This window comes from Pipistrellus kuhlii, unplaced genomic scaffold (assembly GCF_014108245.1).
Source record: "Pipistrellus kuhlii isolate mPipKuh1 unplaced genomic scaffold, mPipKuh1.p scaffold_m20_p_14, whole genome shotgun sequence".
In the NCBI taxonomy this organism is placed as follows: Eukaryota; Metazoa; Chordata; class Mammalia; order Chiroptera; family Vespertilionidae; genus Pipistrellus; species Pipistrellus kuhlii.
In genome coordinates this window covers 20,069,981-20,083,053 of record NW_023425449.1, presented here as the reverse complement: position 1 = coordinate 20,083,053, position 13,073 = coordinate 20,069,981, and the positions used below count along the sequence as shown (strand labels likewise).

The window sequence follows — 13,073 nt, the reverse complement described above, 5'->3', positions numbered from 1 at the left end:
TCAGATGTTCGGCCCTGCTAGGGTTTATCAGCCTGCTGGAGTGCAAATACTTGAATTTATGTGGCCGTACCCCACAGAGGTCGGCCTGATGCTTCTTGCCTCACTGCTCAAATTCCATTTTCACCCAGCGATCCTCAGAGGACTCCAAAGACCTTTTGTTTCTTCGTGCCATTCTCTGTAAGCTTCCCATATGGCCTTGGCATGGAACAGGTTGATCTAACTCTGGTATTAACAGCACAGCTCTGACTATTCTCGGGGACCTTTGCTTGTGTCCAAGTGGCTTTTCTGTGCCTTGTCTCTTGATAGATTAGAAAGGCTAGTGGTTTTCCTTTTACTTCAGTATACTTACGTATTTTTTTATTTAGCAGAGAGTTCATTTAGAAAAGAGAGATGGCATATCATAGCCATTTCTGTTCTGAAAGAAATGAACAGAAATGTGAAAAAGGAAGAAACTCTATCCTCAAGCCGGTCAAATTATCAAATAGACATGAAACAGATTAGCCAGAGAAAATGACCAAAAATAATTACACACATATGTACGGGAATTCTACATACTTGAGCAGCGATTTAGAGAAAGTTGAAATGAGGTATATGACATTCTGAGCGAAGGATGGGGGCTTCAGAAGGGAGGAAGGTCATTCCCAGGGTAACAAGAAGAGCAGATGTCTAGTAATTATATGGTTTTCCTGCTTTATAGATCACCTCTTATTATGGGCAAGGCCCTTAATTCAAATTCTTCTAGGTAGTTGATGCGGGGACAGACATTTCTCTTGAGCACATAGGGTCTTCCTAGCTTTTAGCTAAAAACAATCCACATTCCACAGAGGCCCATCTAGAAGTGATTTGTTATGAACCCCTACACCAGCTCAAGGAAAGAAGAATATATCATCCATCCATCAATCCATTCTCATTTTCCACAATTCGCACATGTATACATACAGATGCGCAAATTACTCCTTTTATATGTATGTATAAATGTGCCCATAATGTGTCACATACTTTTCCAGAAATGTCCAGAAGTAAAACAGTGAACCCAATTTTAAACATAATATATTTTGGAGTAATAGGCCCCAAACCAAGCTTTTGATTTTTTTCTGTTTATCTTTCCAAATGTGCTATTGCTATAGTCTTCCGATCTCGGTAAAAACAAGCCTTTCTCTCTTAATTACTTAGGCCAAAAGCCTTGGTGTTGTCCTTGATTCCTTTCTCTCCTACACCCTGTCCAACTCATGGGAACATCTCGTTTTTTGCAGCTTTAAGAATTCAGCCACTTCTTGCCATTTCAGTGGCTTCCTCCCACGTTCGAGCCATGGTCTTTCTTGTCTGACCTTTGCAGTAGCCACTGTCTTAGTCTGTTCAGGCTGCTATAGCAAAATACCACAGTCTGGGCGGCTTAGTAACAACAAACCTTTATTCCTCATAGTTCTGGAGGCTGGTAGGGTAAGAGCCTTTATCACAAACTTATTGCTGTGTCCTCAGGAGACAGGAGGGGTTAAGGGAGCTCTCGGGTCTTTTTTTATAAGGGCATTAATTTCATCCATGAGGGCTCCATGCTCATGATCCAATCACCTGCCAAAAATTGATCCCCCCTCCCCCACCTCCTAATATCCCATTGGGCCTTAAGACTCCCATAAGAATATGGGCCATAGCAACTTCCTATCTTTCATGATACCTCTTTCTACCATTGCCCATTTACAAATTATTGCCCATACAGAAGCCACCAGAGGAATCCTTTTAAAAGATTAGTCAGTTCTTGTTCATATTGACCAATGTCACCCCAGCAAATTTCATAAAAAGTTTTAAAATAGAATAAAGTAAACGATACGTCAGTTCTGATTTCTCCTTTGCCCACAATCCTCAAAGGTTTTGCATCTGACTCACAGCCGTATCCCTGTCTCTTCCTGTGACCCACAGGTGGTAGTCTGATGCTGTCTTCCACACTCCTCTTCCTCACTAGTCTCCCAGGTGACAGGAATTCTTCAAAATAGTAGAAGAATTTTCTTAGAAGACTGCAGCTGGCTTTTCCTGGCCCAAATCCTCACATCAAAAGTATGTCTGTAAGACCATTGATGTTGCGCACTTTTCCTAGGTGGGTGCATTTGAGACCATAATGGCCAGCCAGTCCTGAAGCAACACGGAGCAGTGAGCTGGGTAGTTTTGGGGGTGGCTGGAATCTTCCTTGTGGGTCACAAGCTCAGGAGGTCGTTAAACGTGGGAACAAAAGCATCAGGGCTACTTCAGCCCCTCCCTCCTGTGTAGGACAGTGCCTTCAAACTGGTCCTTCAGAGTATTTTCTGTGTTGAAACTAATAAAAAACAAAATAAATGCTGGCATGGGTGCTTGGTGACTTCTTTTGACGTCACATGAAAAGCATAAAGATATATTGAATTCGGGGCAGTGATTTTTAGCTCATTCACACTGTCTCTCTTAACTGAAAACAAAAAACTGGGAGCCTTTTTTTCCTCCTCAAGGGCATTTCCAACAAAGCAGTATAGCTTTCAGATTTGTAAACTGCCACCTTATTATCCTATTAGTCAATTACAGCTACTGAAGAGCAGGGTAAGTGACAGTATGGCAGATTACAGCAATTTATTTGCCGTTCTCCTAGTCTTGTTCAGCATATCATCAGGCTGTTTAAATTTAATGATAGGACTTTTACACGTGTTTCAGAAGCAGTGAAAGTCATAATCAAAATGTTTAGGAAAACCCCTCCTGACCTGCCTAAGTGCTGCCTTCTCCAGTGTTGCTTGTCAAGTGTCCTCGTAATCTCTGTGAGCAAAGCTGACTCTAATTAGGAGAGGCAACCGATTTTCAAAAGAAAGTGGGACTTTTTGGTGTGCTCAGGGAAGGCAGGGCTGAATGAAATTGTTTACTTCGGTTGGCACTTACTAGGCAAGTAAGTTGCATGCAAAGTGGTGCCAGGTAACTAAGTTCCCCTGAGAAAATTGATGGAGTCTGTGGGGAGAGAAGGAGTGGCAGGCGTGAGGTTCGGGTGGCATGTGCCCAGGGCTTTGAGAGTGATGTGGGTGACAGAGGAAAAAATAACTGCCCTCTGTGGTGGTCGGTTTTCTTTTTATCTACAGGGAGAGCTGTTGTAGTAGGGGCTGCAGTGAAAAGCAACAAGAAAATCTCAAAAAAAAAAAAAAGAAAAAGATGTTGGGTGCTTAAATAGAATTTCCGACCCTGGGTGGCCAGATAAAATATTGGCAGATCTGTTGTCTTGAAGTTGTTTACACCTTCAGCCTCACTGATGGGCACGAGAAACTGGTGTTATTACGGAATGCTCCGAAGACCCAAACCTGGGCATACCCAGTGTAGTCTAAGCTTCACTCTGACACCTGATCCTCAATAATAATTACAGATTCTCTCTTCATTTTATTGAGCTCTCAGGTTGTGTCCTGTCAGTTGTAAAGTCTACAATGTTCGCCTCCTAGAAGTTCAAGCTCAAGAGTTTCATACCCATAACCTCAGGCAAATGTAAGACCAGGGTTTCTCAACATTGATGTTTCAACTTTCGGGGTTAGACAATTCTTTGCTGTGGGGACTGTCCTGTCACCCAGCAGATGCCAATAGTACCCACCCATCCCTCAATTGTGATATTCAAAAATGTCTCCAGATACCACCAAAGAGTCCATGGGAGGTGAAATCACTTCCCTTTGGGGACCACTTCTCTTGATGATTCAAACTTTACATTATCACTCGTAAGGATACACTTTTGGTATATATTTAACAAATATTTAGTGAATCTGCACTACATGTACGTCAGCACAGAAAGTACTGAAGTCAGATGCTATTCTTACTGTTTTGTGACAGTTTGTAGTGCCTGTTCGTGTAAAAGATGCATTCCAAATTTCATAGTAAATTTGGGCAGACAATTTTTTCATCCATATTTAATGATATAGTTTTGAAAGTTATTCTAAGTTGTTTTATAAGAAAAATCACTATTTTGTTCCTATAAAAACTGTACATTTTGCACCAGAGTTTAGCTATATGTTTCTTGGAATGGGCAGCATAATTAAATAGAAGGGTCATTATGTGCTGTAAAGCAGAACAATGGGGTTGTTTGAGCTTTCCTGTGCAGTTACACCTAATGATTATTTCATATGCTTGGCACATTGTGCTCCTTCCATAATAAAGGACCATTGAATGTGAAGTAAATTTTGCATACCTTTTTTTTTTTTCTGGGGATGGAAGAAGAGGGGGGTATACCTAATATGTCAACAACATCAAAACTGGTCTATGGTGCTCCTTTCCTATGTATATCCCTGGAGCTAGGAATTAGAAGTGAGTGCTAATTTTTAGGAAATTACATATCATTGTGGGAAATTACATGTCATTGTGGAGATAAAATATATATCCTCAACATTCACCAAAGATTGATTGGATTCTCCTGAACCAGGCTCTATACAGGCCCCTGGAGATGTGAAATCACCTGAGAAACAACCCTAGTACTTTTGGAAATTATGGATCTAGTGGTTATAGATTTTAAAAATGCAAATGCCGGTGCAAAGTATAGATTAGAGTCCCTGAGCCAAATCTACTGTACACATGTTTTGTCTAGCTCACAGTGTATCTTTTTAAAGATTCAGTTAGTTTCAGTATTAGTGTGATAAGTAGCTATGAGTGATAGAAAACTCAAGGAAACAGTGGCTCAAACAAGAGAGATGTTGTTTCTCAATCGCCTAAATGTAGGCAACTGGTCAGAAGGATCCATGATCATTAGGAACTCATGCACCTGTTTTGTTGCTCCACCTTATTTATTAAACTCAAAGCCTCTACCTTGATATCCAATATGGCTGCCCCAGCTCCAGCTTCACCACTGCATTCAATCTCTTGGAAAGGGGAAAAAGGGATGGAGAAGTGCCCCTCCTTTAAAGGACATTTCCTGGAAATTATACCTTCTGTCTCTTTTGGGACAACAGGAGCTCCTGGTAAGCCACCATCAAGACTAGGAATATGTTTGGATTGAAAATGTGAATATCATCAGTTTAGATTTTTTGCCTTGGTAAAAAAGATTGTCTCATTAATAGTAGAAAGAGCATGTACCCAGCCGGTGTGACCCAGTACTTGAGCATCGACCCATGCACCAAGAAGTCTCAGGTTCAATTCCCTATATGCCTGGGTGATAGGCTGTCTCCAGTAGGGGCATGCAGGAGGCAGTTGATCAATGTTTCTCTCTCATCGATGTTTCTATCTCTTTCTTCTTCTCCCTTCCTCTCTCTGAAATCAATTTATAAAACACACAGAAGAAAGAGCTTGAAGTTGGGCAGGGTAAGATTAAATAGAGCCTGCATTACTTTCTACTTAAGGGAGCAGAAGATAAGTGCTAATTGACAACAGATGTTACCAGAATTGAAACAGGAAAGGGTGACATTAGGGGTTTAGTCAGTCAAGGAAGGCAAAAGGAAGGCAGTGGGATTTGAATAGGCCTTGATAGAAAGAAAGAGCTAGAATAGGCAGAAACATACAGAATCCAAAGAGAGCCCACTGTAAAGACATACACCAACTCTGGCTTCTTAGAAGCCACAGTTTAAGGGATTTAGCCAAGACCTGAGAATAGGGAATGGCCAGGTACTAGGGGTTGAACAAGCATTCACAGTTTTCTATAGACCATTTACAAGACCCTTAACTAATCCATAATGCCCTTCCTGGGAAATATATATATATATTTCTACAGTATAGAGAATGTGACATTTCTCGAGCTCAGCCAGTTTGCAGTCACATATGGGGTAGTGCTTGCAATTCGATTTAGTAAATGTTTACTTATGTCAACAGCCCAGCTACTCTGTCTTTAATGGCAAGTTTCTCTTTTATGAATCACGCAAGGGTAGGAACATTCACACTCATTTTTGTATGAAGAACAAAAAAGGTAGCTACCAAATATTTGTGGAATCAAATTGACTGACAAGTCACTTGGGTAGTATTTCTATCTGAGCTCACACTGAGGTGGAAAGAAATTAACACTGAAATCCTAGTGTCCAGCATTCACCATGAGACTGAAATCATGCAGTTAGGTGGTCCACTTTGTACTATACTCAAGGAGATTTCATTGCTGAAACAGCAAAAGAACTTTATTTTGGGGGCAACTCACAAGTTATAATTTTACATGGAATATAGTTGCCATTTTTATCTATATTATGTGCCTGGTTTTTTAGCAAATATATATAATCTCATTCATGGTTCATGACAACCTGAAGAGGTGGGTATTATTAGATTCATCACATGGACATGAAAACTGAGACTAAGAGAGAGCTCACATAGTTGCATATGTACACCAGTCACACAACTTTTAACTGGTATTTGGAACCATATCACATAGACTCAACATGCTAATACCTTCATTCCACCTTTCCCCAGCATCACAATGGGAATTTTATCTTTCAGAGAAATTGTGGAGTTGGGAAGACTTCAAGCATACATATCTGAATTAAAGTATGAGACAGTTAAAAAAAAAAAAGTTAATTTTTTCATAATGTAGCCACTAAAATAAAGCCCTGAACTTTCTGGGAATATGTGAATGGCTACCAGAAAGAAATTCAGGGGCAGGACAGGAAGGAAAATCTTGATGGAACAAGTAGGCTGGGGTGAGAAAGATGTCAAGAATTCCAGCACTACATTTTGAGCCAAGAAATGCATTGTTTTCTCTCTTCCCGGTAGGTCATGCTTTTGAACCTGTAGGAGGTGCCAACCATCTCAGAGTTGATGGTCTAGATTTTTTCTTTTTTCTTTTTTCCTGTTCTGTTCCTTTTTATTTTTAGGGGGGAAAGTCTACTTCAGTGTTTCTCCTCCACCGACAATACTAATGTCAATGTTGCTAGAACAACTTTAGATTTTAGATATTGAGAAACATTGACCTAATATAACAATTTGGTTTTGCTGTTTAATTTATTAATACATGTAAATCTGTAGGCAAATTTCCATCTTTTCATATTTATTTAAAATATTTACCTTTACAGGTGTACACAGCACTTGGTAGGAATGCATGTAAATTGAGTGTTGATTTATTTGGTTTGTTTCCCTCTCGGTAGCTAATGCCGTCTGTATTGAAATGAGTTAGAAAAGGGGTCATCATATCGGCTAACTCTTCAGCCTGAAGAGTATGTTGGTATGTATGCTGTGCCTGGAGAGCGTGTCCTGTACTTTGATAGTGAATAGTAGCTGTGTGTTTTCAAAATAAACAATTATGTGGAGCTGTGTTTTGAGATTCATCTCTAATGGAGCACTAATGGTGGTGGAGGGGGGAGGGGAGACCCGGCAGACCCTTTACTAACTGGGAAGCCACTTTTGTGTTGCATTTCGATCCATTTAAGCTAAAGCTGATTAGCATTTTTTGAAAAGTGAATCCAAATCCTTGTGCTAATCAAGGGAAACGGAGCCATGTTGTTACCTGGGAAAGCTGGAGAGAAGGATGGCTGTCATGGCAAGTTTCTCTTTCATGAAGCATGCAGCATATAGCTGGTTTTACGCCCACCTCCTTTCCCCAACAAGCCCCTCTCCTAAGTGATTGTTTAATAAAGCAACCCAGCAGGTGAATAGTTAGGTGTTAGTGGGATTCAGGTTATTTCATTTGAGTGCATTGGAGAGAACAAAAGAATTCGGAGGGGTGGGAGCTGTTAAGGAAAGTGTGCAGACTTAGTCATATGAATGACACACCATCCTTTGAGGCAGGATGTGTTTGATGTGAATTGGGGGGGGCTTGAGGGGGTGTGTTTACCCTAACTGGTGGCTGTTCATCTTTGGGTGGTGTTCTCAAGTGCAGGTTTTATTATCATTTAGCTATAGTGAGGCCCATAGAGCAGGAGATGGCTGCTATTGAAAAGGTAGCTTTTTACCTACAATTCCCAAGGGGAGGGTTCCAGCCCTGCTGCTCAGGCCACATGGGGATCACCCAGGTTGGTCAGAGCAAGGGGGAAATCCGGATAAAAGTTCAGTCTGCAACCTGACCAGGAATCAAACCTCGACCCATTCTCGCTGGGCCGATTTCCCGCTTTACCAAGTCGTGATACCAAGGAGAAACCCTTTGCCCATTTATTTGTCTTTGTCTCCCCGTGTCTAGGACAGAGTGACTGGTACCAAGGAGCAGGGTAGAGAAGAGAGAGGGAGGCGTGATGATATTTAGTTTTAGTCTTTTCATGCTTCAGTAGATTTAAGGAATTTTCAGAGCAGAATCCTGTTTCAAGTGCATGGCCATTTTTCAATTAGAGTCACTTATTAACCTCTACTTCCATACGCAGAAGTTCTTGAGTCTCTTTGAAGACACAGGAAAAAAAAGATCCCTTTCCTCCCTCCAGCCCTCTGCAAATTCCCATTGCTACTCATAAGCTGGATGAGAGGGTGAAAAGCTCACAGGTGTGACAACGGAAAGCAGATTTGCACCTTTGTGGCAGGAACCCTTTGATGTCTTCTTACAGAGAAACTACCCTATGTAATTCGAAGTTTTAAGTGTACATTCAAGTCTGGAGGCATTTTACCTGCTAGTGCTGTTAAAATGGTGTCTGGCCCCGACTCCAGCTGGTCAGTGGTCTCTGTGGAGATAGTGCACAGAGCTGTTGCCATAGCTCGCTGCCCTCCCGAGAGGCACAGCATTGCAGCCAGGGCTAAGCTAAGGGACTTTCCTGAGCATAGCTTCAGTTTGGATATGTGTGGCCATGTACAGTAAGTCCTCGCTTAACCTCGTTCATAGGTCCCACGACTTTAAGTGAAATGACGTGTAATGGAACCAGTGATACCAATGAGTTATGTTTCCATGGCATCTCATCAGTGTTATAATGAAACGTTGTGAAAAACAGGTTCCTTGAGAACCTGCTGAGCTTCCAATGTAATGGGGGACCTCAGAAAGCCAGGAAGAGAAATGGTACCCACAGAAGTGCCTTTGGAAGAGAGTGTGAATGCACTCCGTTAGCTCTAGCTTTCCAGAACTGCCAGTGGGTACTCCATAGCTGTGATGAGGTCGATGGGCTCTCGTTGTTTTTACCGGCAGCACCTCCTGGGGCAATAAGGGATTCTGTCTGGTGAAGAGCAGTTCCTGAAATTATTTGGATGCATGCTGTAATCTCAGAAACTACAGCACAGAGGCCAAAAAGAAGTTAATAAACAAAGTAGAAGTTGACTAGGAGAAGATGCCAAACAAATAGCACTTTAAGAGTTGATATCTCCCCCCCACCCCCCCACCCCCAATCCTGGGTTCCCAAGACCACTTTTAAATGCTTAAAAGGAAAAATCAGAACCATGCCAGTGAACTCTTTGATATTTTTATTTGAGGATAACACACATATATCTGGGATGGGTTAACTGGGTTAGAAACCTTTACTATGTTTATTGTTACAGTATTTTTTTTTTTTATCTTCATAGCTTGCTTTCTTTTTATAGTTTTGATGTTTCAAAGGTTTAGGACTTTCTTTCTCCCAGACAGCAAAACCTCTTTAAACAATAATGCTATATTATATTTTTATACCCAGAGCACCTAGCACAGTGGTAGGTAACAAGGACTGACTGAGTGACCCTGCTTTGGAGGAAATGAGTTGACATATAGCCCCTCTAAAGCTACAAAGTCATGTTCTTATTCTCCCTGAGGGTTTTACTATGGCTAATTGGGAATTGGTAGAACCGAGTATTGATTCAGGTGGGGAGGGTCTTAATAGCAGGGACATTAAGATAAAAGGGAATTAAAGTAAACTGCTAGATATCTTCTGTCCCCTGCAACAAATAAGCTTGCCATTTAAAATAAACTAAATAACAGTAAAAATCCAAATCACTTGGTTTTGTTACAGTTTTCTTAATAGGCTTTAGTCTTAAGATAACTGGCGAAAAATCCCATTAAGTTTATCACTGATTGACTTCTTAATAGTCTTTCTCATCAGAGTAACCTGTGAGAAAGCTGCTTCCTGCCTGGACAGTCTCAGGGAATCTGGAAGAAGACAACGTGTTTTGCTGGGTGCAGCTGTTTGGGAGAAGCAATGGGCATGGTTTTGTGGTTTCCTTCTTTTTAGGACAACTCGTCACTTCAACCACAAAATCACTGCCAACCTTCAGAGGGGAAAGAAATATTGGCCAACCTACATTCTCATTTCTTCTTTTTTAACTGACAAGCAGTGACTTGGGTTTTTAGAGACAGGCCAGCTTAGTTGTGTTTGGCATTCCTCAATAAAATCTTCTCAGAAATGTGGGTTGGTTTTTACACTGCTACAAATCAATCGTCTGATTAGGGTTGGCCTCTGTCCTGGCACCACAGAAATGGTTTGCTCTACCAGTTGACTCATTCTGCTTAACTTCTGTGTTACCATGAAGAACCAGTACCCCTCACCAGTCCATTAGGTTGTAAGATGGTGAATACTGAAATGAGTAGTAAATGTTGGCCAGCTAATGTTAAACACCGAGAATCAATCATTTATTCTACTAGAATTTATAGAGAATCCCCACCTCCTATCCCCTTGAGCAAAAGAAATTACTCAGGCATTGTTTCATGAACTATGGATATAGTAATGAACTAGACCAACAATTGCAAACTTTTTCTTTGAATTTCCAGATAAATATTTTAGGCTTTGCAGGACTTAACAGTTTCTGTTGCAACTGTTCAACTCCACCTCTATTTTTTTGCATAATAGCAGCCATAACATTATATTAGCTGTGTTCTAATGAAACTTGATAAGTTCCTTTATCCGATTTGTAAAAACAGATAATGTGTGATCCATAATTTGCTGCCCCTGGACTAGACCATAGTATTCTTTTTCTTATTGAGTATATGTTCTAGTAATCTGCATTTATTTTCTATTAGGTGCTTATATTCAGTAAGGAAGATATGTTCCTAAATTCCTCACTTAATTCAAGACAAGAAAAATTCACAAAACTTGAAAGCTCAGGTTCATAAGATAAAAGATTTCTGAAAAGGTTAAAATGTCAATAAAACCAACAAACCAAAAAGACTCACATAAGAATCAAAATAAAGCAACATATACCTTAAAACCAAATCATTACTATTTATGAAACATGTTTCCTAGATATTCAACATTCACAAGAAAACTAAATCATCGATAGCTTTTGATGAATTGGCCATTCCTTTAGTGCTGTAAGAACAAGATGGAAACTTGTCACTAACTTTAAAAATCTCATAAAGTTGTTAAGCTCATCCCATCCCATCATATGCAATCTACTGCAAACTCCACACATGGTTTTAAAAAACAAGTTGTTCATAACTTGGGTGAATGCAGAAAATTGTCCATTCAGTATGCTCTTTGGTTATTGGCCATTCGTTGATTGGGTATGTGTGCATGTTGATGTTTAGCAAATGAACCTAGAACTGATAAGTACAGTTCTAGGTGCATGTTGTGACTTGAAATGTTGTTTGGAGGAATGGCTTGTATATATTATGCATACGTACATGAGGCCACATTTCCTAGTAGAATGGTATTAACTGTTTAAATGTATAAGGCTTATCAACTATTCCTCCATGACAAGGAAACTTCCTTCATGATTGTAATGGAGAGGGTTTGCTCCTGGAGTTCAAAGGCTGACTCAGTTCAGGGCTTATTAATATTGCCCCCTTAATATTTTATTTATAAATTAACATTTGTAAATTTTTAAACATGTAAAAAAAAGTTGGAAGAATTGTCCAATAAAAAACACCCATAGGGCTTATGAATTTTTCATCACAAGTGTTAGGCTCTCATTTTCCAAAGTGGCTCAAAGAATACCATCTCAGGTCAAAAAGACAACATTCTATCTACTGGGTTTCTTTAGTGTCAAAGAATCACCATTGCTAAGCCTTCCATTAAGTGAAATGAGTATCAAAGTTTTTAATGATGGCCTGGCTGGCATGGCTCAGTGCCTGAGTGTAGACCTACGAGCCAGGAGGTTACTGTTCAATTCCCGATCAGGGTGCATGCCTGGATTTCAGGCTTGATCCCCAGAGTGGGGCATGCAGGAGGCAGCCAATCAGTGATTCTCTCTTATCATTGATGTTTCTATCTCTCTCTCCCTCCCCCTTCTTCTCTGAAGTCAATAAATATATATTTAATAATAATCTACACTAATAAAATAGAAAAATGCTAATTGACCATACCTTCTTTATGCCCACGGCCAATCAGAGCAAGTATGCAAATTAACCCAACAAAGATGGTGGTTAATTTGCATATGCTGAGGAAGGGAGGAGTGAAGACTGAAGACAGCATGGAAGGAAGAGGGTGGGAAAAGGGAAAGCAAGGCGGCTGCCAGAGGGAAAGCGCGGGCGGGGCTGGCAGGGCAGGCAGTGGTGTGTGCTGCCTCTTGCAAGAATCTTCCTGCATCGGGCCCCTAGTAGTAGTAATAATAATAATAATAATAATAATAATAATAATAATAAAGATAGCTCTGTTAAAAAAAATTAATGCTGGATATGAACTAATGTGGTTGAATCCCGAAGCTTATCCTTGGCCTATAGCTAAGAAAATGGGTGGGTTGGGATGCCCTTTTGAATGAGTCCAGTATGTCTTTCCAGTATTATGATTCCATCTAATTGCTGCAGAACAAAAATTCAAGAGGTTTGTATTATCTCAGCCTGTCTCCTTGCACCTGGCATTGTTTGGTCACATGGCTCTTAAGAAGAATTTACTAGCTGCAAAGTAAAATGCAGTCTTCCACACTATAATTTCTTGAGTTTCTTTTCCTACACATGGAAAGGAATGATTGAGGGGGAAAATGAATTGTTTGACATCTAACCACAGAAGGAAAAATTAGTCTCCTCCAACTTCTCTGGGCTCTATTTTTGTTTCATTCTGCATCCTGTGTGCTTCTGGTCTGGTAAGGAATTATGATGTGAAAGGGAGTTATTTCTCTTCAGAAGTTTGGTCACAATTTAATAGTAATCATAAGTTTGGGAAAATGCAAGAGTTGGAAATATTTTCTACATCTTTTTTGGTAGCCAGCTGCACTCTGATGAATGCTTCAATCTACCCTATTATTGGTTATTTTGTTAGTCACTCCTGCCTATGGAATAAAAATATATTCTTGCTCCATTGACCTCTATGTTACCTGCTCTGGCCAATGAAATGTGAGCTCAAGTCATCTGTACCACTTAGGAGGAAAAGATTAAGAGTCAT

The 13,073-nt window shown here is 40.3% G+C and overlaps 1 protein-coding gene across 3 annotated transcripts in view; it reads left to right on the top strand.

The window, feature by feature from the left end:
• The window catches only part of EXT1 (exostosin glycosyltransferase 1), a 263,571-nt gene that overhangs the window by 187,465 nt on the left and 63,033 nt on the right, over positions 1–13,073 (top strand). The window lies entirely within an intron of this gene.